The sequence below is a fragment of the Tachyglossus aculeatus genome, chromosome 6 (assembly GCF_015852505.1).
Source record: "Tachyglossus aculeatus isolate mTacAcu1 chromosome 6, mTacAcu1.pri, whole genome shotgun sequence".
Classification (NCBI taxonomy): domain Eukaryota; kingdom Metazoa; phylum Chordata; class Mammalia; order Monotremata; family Tachyglossidae; genus Tachyglossus; species Tachyglossus aculeatus.
Window position 1 is genome coordinate 25,828,834 of NC_052071.1, and position 6,729 is coordinate 25,835,562.

Sequence of the window (6,729 nt, forward strand, 5' to 3'; positions counted from 1 at the left end):
CTCTCCCTTCAGTTGAAGCAGTCAGAAAGATTTTTCCTCTCCCTCACCACATCAAGGGATCTCTGGAAGGGGCCTGCTCCAGGCAGATAGCTTCTGCCCATCAAACATTGCGACGGATTAATGTTTTCTTTGTTTCCATATGCCCTCTTTCTTCTTGTTTTCTGCTTCACCCCTGGGTTCATTTACTCCTTCTTCCTTCCCTGTCAGCTGAGAGGCTTATACAGCAACAACTTTTCTTCTCTACTGCCCTTTACCTTTCCTAGGAGGCTTCTTTTTTTTTTTTTGCTATTGGAAAATGTAAATAGGAACGATTACTCCCTAGGTTGAGTATGATTTTTACACACAGCTGAGATTATAGCTTTAGCAAGAAATGAAGTGTGAGAGGATAAAGAGTAGATTCCATTCCATGATGAACCTTCCCCCGCTGTTCCCTATCCCCCAAGCACAACACACTGGATTGGGCAGTGAGGAATGCTAGAGTTAGAAATATTTTTTCCCATGTGCATGAGACAGAGTCCCTAAAGTCCAAAAAGATGTGGTTGTGGTTGGTCACCAGATTGCCAGGTGTGCCCTTTAGTCCTTCCATTTAATAAAGGAATAAAGAGTTGTAGGGTGATAAAAGTTTGCTATGTGGCCTTTGGTAAGTTACTTCACTTCTCATTGCCTCAGTTCTCCTGTTTTCCCTCCTACTTAGACTGAGTCCCATGCAAGACAGACACTACGTCCAACCTAATTAACTTGGATCTACCCCACAGCTTAGAACAGTGCATGAACATAGCGAGTGCTTAACAAACACAATGCAAAAAAAAACTGGAGTTGTTTTGCAGCAGTTTTGGTTATTAGGAGTAATAATAATAATTGTGATATTTGTAGCGTGGCTCAGTGGAAAGAGCCCAGGCTTAGGAGTCAGAGGTCGTGGTTTCTAATCCCGGCACCGCCACTTGTCAGCTGTGTGATTTAGGGCAAGTCACTTCTCTGTGCCTCAGTTACCTCATCTGTAAAATGGGGATTAAAGACTGTGAGCCCCAAGTGGGACAACCTGATGACCTTGTACCTCCTCTAGTGTTTAGAACGTGCTTGGCACAGAGTAAGTGCTTAACAAATACCATTATTATTATTAAAGTGCTTACTTTATGCCAGACACAAGACTGGGACTCACGGTCTTAATCCCCATTTTACAGTTGAGGTAACTGAGGCACAGAGAAGTTAAGTGACTTACCCTGGGTCACACAGCATGCAAGTGGTAGAGCCAGGACTGGAACTCAGATCTTCTTGACTTCCAGGGCCATGATCTATCCACTAGGCAACACTTCTCTACTGGGGAGAATGGGGAATGGGGAGAATAGGAATAAATGAAGCCAGCTAATAGCCACCAAGTCAAATTCTCACCAACTGTTTCAAATACCTACCACACCAAACCTTTTCGTAGAATTAGTAACTCATTAGAACTGCCAGTCATAACAGATTTGATTTCGTTTATTCTTTCCTCCTGTACATGACCTGTGGTGAAATGGCCAAAAGGGATGACTAAAGGAAGAGAAATGACAGATGTGGATAACCCATCAACAGATTAATAAGCGATGGGATCATTGAGATTTGATTTTATTATTAAAATTGTGTCATCTAGTGAAAACCTTTGAAGTGGTTGAGAAATTTTCGCTGGTGTGCTCCCATTGAAACTAATTATGTTTTAATTTATTCTGTTTTTGATACAGGATCACTTCTTGCTTTTCCCCAATAAGCATTTAGCAGACATGCAATAACCGAATTGTTGGTGCTTACGAGGCTTAATGATATTTACATGAGTACGTTTTGAATGATTTGTAATTAGCATTTTATTATGTTAAATAGGATTGCATCATTAACACTGCCTCGCTAATTTTTCTTTTGACGCCTCAAATTTGTATATTGCTTATGGGAGATCAAGCTTTGTGGTGACCAGAAAAACTGTAGCTGACCCTGCTAATCAAAGTACAAACAGTTCTGCTGCCATATGTGTTTTCAGTACACATTTTGGCTGGAATGCTGTAGTGAAATTAAGGAACGTTTTCTAAATTGCTTATCTTCTTGGACACAGTACGTTGCAAGGATGAGAAGAAAGAGGTTTACATATGTGTGTGGAATGAGATATGGCCTGAGGACAGTATCGCACATTTTTTGTGAACGAGAATCCTTGTGACTGTCTCACCCACTAGAGTTTAAGCACCTGTGGGCAGGGGATACGCTGTGTGGTAATCTCTCACATAGAATGGATTACATGCAGTAATTGCTCAAAAAGTACAATTATTGCTATTATTCCTACTTTAGAAATGCAGTAAAGCAGTGTGGACTAGTAGAAAGAGGACGGTCTTGGGAGTCAGAGGACCTGAAGAACCTGGGTTCTAATTCCAGCTCTGCCACCTGCTTGGTGTGTGACCTTGGACAAGTCACTTAACTTCTCTGTGCCTCAGTTACCTCATCTGAAAAATGGGAATTCAGTGCCTGTTCTCCTTCCTACTTAGGTGGCTAGCCCGATGTGGGATTGTGTTCTACCTGACTAACTTTTGTGCCTTCCCCGTCGCTTAGAACAGGGCTTGAGACATAGTAAGCCTTTAACAAATCCTTTAGTAATAATTCCTCACCAAATGGCCAATCTATTTCCCCTCCTTCATTTTGTGAATGTGTTTGTAAATGATTTAATAAAACATTGGCTGCCCTTTGTGTGGATGATCTTGAAACTTGACAGAGTGGAAATGTTTACAGTTACTCCAGGTAAGGGATCATTTGCTTTTCTAAAAAGTTACGCTTTTATTTAAAAATACTCTTGGGAAGGGCTTAGAATTTTAACTCTTATGGGAAATTTGACTTCAGTGGTCAGTGACATCACAGAATGTCAAACTTGGTCTAAATAACTTGAATGTTGTTATTCAAAGAATTTTTTTTATTGTCATGTGGGGTTACAATAATAAGTAAGACTGGAAAATGTCCTTGTAGGAAGAAAAAGAGACGATTAATTCAATTCAAAGTTCCTTTCAGAAGCATTCTTCCTATTGAATTAACTCTTTTCTTCGTTACAACTTTGGGTTTTAAGTATTAACACATTTCCTGAACAAAATAACTTCAGAGGCCCGGTGTGACTGTTGTAATGATGAGATCCAGAGTGCCACCTCTGGGACAGAAAGGCTCAGTTTGGCCCTTGACCATCATCATCATCATCATCATCAATCATATTTATTGAGCGCTTACTATGTGCAGAGCACTGTACTAAGTGCTTGGGAAGTACAAATTGGCAACATATAGAGACAGTCCCTACCCAACAGTGGGACCAGATGGCGAAGTGAGCAGAGCTTCACCAACATTCTTTCTCACTCCAGAAAATGGCCCTGCTTCTGCACATTGGAAAGACGTCCAAAGCCTAGTTCATCCTCAGATGGTTGGAAGCTGGTTGGAAGACCTCCTAGGGCAGTGCCAGGTCTGAATTATTGCAAGAACAATGAGGAACAACTCAAAGAGGATTGTGTTATGTTGGGCCTAGGCATCGGGGGACCTGGGTTCTAATCCTGCCTCTGCCAGTTGCTTACTGTGTGACATTGGGCAAGTTGCTTAACTTCCCTGGGCCTCAGTTTCCTGAAGGGGGCTTCAATACCTCTTCTCCCTTCCACTTCAACTGTGAGCCCCAGGTGGGACAGGAGCCGTGTCCTCCCTGATGATCTCGTATCCACTCTAATGCTTGGCACCAAGTAAGCACTTAAATAACATGTGGATGAGGTGTCATTTGAATCTGCAGTGTGAAGATGAAAATATTCTGCCCTCAGTCATTTGTTCCATATTCCATTCTTCCAACGCTCCAATTTTTGCCTTGAAATGAAGTCATGTTTCCAACTTGTCCCAATTTAAAGTCTTTCCACCTCTGACTTCAGGAAGAATCACCATAGCTAAAGAATTTGAACCAAGGTTTTCCTTTGTCCCAAAGCCATTTAGTTTCTTTGCAGCCATGCCTATCTGAATCAGGGACCCGAAGGATTCCTCCAAAGGGAGATTAGAACCTTAAACATATTTAATACTAAAATAATTACAATGAAAGGTTCCCAGAAAAACAACAAAAAAATGGTTTTCTAATCCTATCGTGATGAGAATTTGATAGAAAAGGGCTGTTTTCCCCGAGATTTTTATATGTGTTATTCATCAGTTTGAGTAAGTGAGCACCATAGGATAGCTTTTCCTCCTAAACGTTTATATAGACCCATTGCTGCTTTTAGTGAAGGTGATTTATATGCACAAATCAAACATCAGCGTAAGAAAATGCTCTCTTAGTTGGTGTAGAGGGAATGATGACATATCTGGCGTTTAAAGCGTTCATATCATTCATTTACGTACAAAGAGCAGGATTTTTAAAAATTGCTTTGGAAAAGGATGGTGATGCCAGTTTCACTGCCTTGTAGGTGAGTGTTTTCTTTGCTTTTTGATTCAAGTTCTGGAACTGGTTCACGTACAGTCTGATAGTGTCAGCGTGTGTCTCTAAAATCTGACAAAAGGACTGCAGTGCAAAATTGTAGAGAGGCAGATGTGGAATTGTTCTGAAAGTTTATATTCAGTTTAGACAGAGGAGTGTGATTTGACAAATGTCATGTGTTTAACTTATCTTAAAGGAGTTTCTAAACCAGGGGATCTAGGAAGACACTAGAAGTTAATGATAAAAGGCATTTCACCCTTTTCATGAGTTGCCTTGAAAAATAAGTCCCTGAGAGGTGAGCAATACTAAGATGATTGGTGTATTATATCTATCAATGAAACCATCTGAAATTTGAGGCAGCAAAATTATTTGGGCTCCTGCATTCTTTCCCACTTCTTAGTTCTGTGCCTTGCAATTATTTTCTTTCTAGATGTATGGCCGCATTCCGGCTCTCCTGTGTTTTTCATATGCCAATAGTAGTAATAATCAATCAGTGGTATTTATTGAGCTTTTACTATGTGCAAAGCACTGTACCAAACATTTGGAAGAGTACATTAGATGCAGCTTGGCTTAGTGGAAAGAGCGCGGGTTTGGGAGTCAGAGGACATGAGTTCTAATCCTGACTCCACCACTTGTCTGCTGTGTGACCTTGGGTAACTTCTCTGTGCCTCAGTTACCTCAGTTAAAATGGGGACTAAGCCTATGAGCCCTACATGAGACAACCTGATTACCTTGTATCTACCCCAGCACTTAGAACAGTGCTTGGCACATAGTAAGTGCTTAACAAATACCTTAATTATTACTATTATTATCCCTGCCCTTAACAAGCTTTCAGTTTAGAGGGGTAATAGAGGAGTAATAGTAAAAATAGTTTATATTAAGTGCTTACACCATGCAAAGCATTATACTGTGTGCTGGGGAAAAGTACATAGGTAGGAATTACATACAGTCCTTGACCCTCAAGGGATGCACAATATAAGAGAGAGGAGACCAACAACAGACACGTGAAGGGAGGTGAAATAGTAAAAAATACTAAAGCAACATAAGACAAGGGCAAATACACACAGATTTAGGAAAATAGAACTAGTATGATACTGTGGTTAGAGAAAGAAAGGTTCAGGCTCCTTGCAGCTCAGAATCCAACCTTCATGAGCGCGACAAGAGTCTCTGGTCCTGTCTATGATGCAAGGATATACCATTTAAAAAAAAGAAAACAAATTTAGGGTATCTGCTAAACACTATGTGCCAGGGGCACATAGAAACCAGATAATCAGGTTGGACACTATGTCCCACATGAGGCTCATAGTCTTTATCCCTATTTTACAGATGAGGGAACTGAGGCACAGAGACGTTAAGCAACTTGCCCAAGGTCATACAGCAGACAAATGGTGGAGCTGGGATTAGAACCCATATCCTTCAGACTCTCAGGCCCATGCTCTATCCATTAGGCAACACAGCTTCTCCTTCCTTGAGGTTTTAGTAATTGAAGGACACATTGGCATTCTCCAGGGCAGATGATCCCCTCGCTTTATAAAAGTTATCAAAACAGTTTTGGGTGGGAGGGGGTTGATCTCACTCCCCAGTCTCTAACACAAGTTAAAAATGATTTTTTCATAATAGAATGTAGTCTGATTTTAGTCTTTTGGAATAGCTTTTATTAAGCTTTCTTTTGTATTTTGTGGTGGTACGGTCCTTATCAAAAATGATAATATCCAGAAGGAAAAAAAATCAACATTGTTAGAAGTCTTTTAGTTGGTAATTCTTTTGCAGAAAAATTCAGTTTCCTTCTCTTTTAATCTGTGGTTATCTTTGCCCATGCACACTAATCAAGGAGTGTCTATTGTGGTTATAGGCATCTCTTCAGACTTTAAGTCTCCTGATGTCTAAAGGGGTCCTGTCCTCCTTTACTGGTTTTGCAGTAGTAATTTGCTCTCCCTGTTATGTTTTCCTTCTCCATAGGGGTGTGGTATTCCAAAGAAAGGAGACCTACCCTGATGCAATAAGACACAGAAACTAGTACCTGCCATTAGTTTTGAGTAGTTAACCTCCAGGCATTAAACTGCATGATCTTCAAGGGTAATAAGATTGATGTGTCTGTTGATAGCTTAACGTGCTGGCATATTCTACAGCTAAAGTGACTTGAAGCATTATTATCTGTTCAGTGACAGATAAACTTAGCGGTGATAGCGACTGTTGCTGCCTGCTCCTACCACCCACAACCTCCAGAAGATGTCAAAGGAACAAAGGGAAACCTCAAAGTATATGAGTGTGGCGAACAATTTTAAATTAGGGAGAAC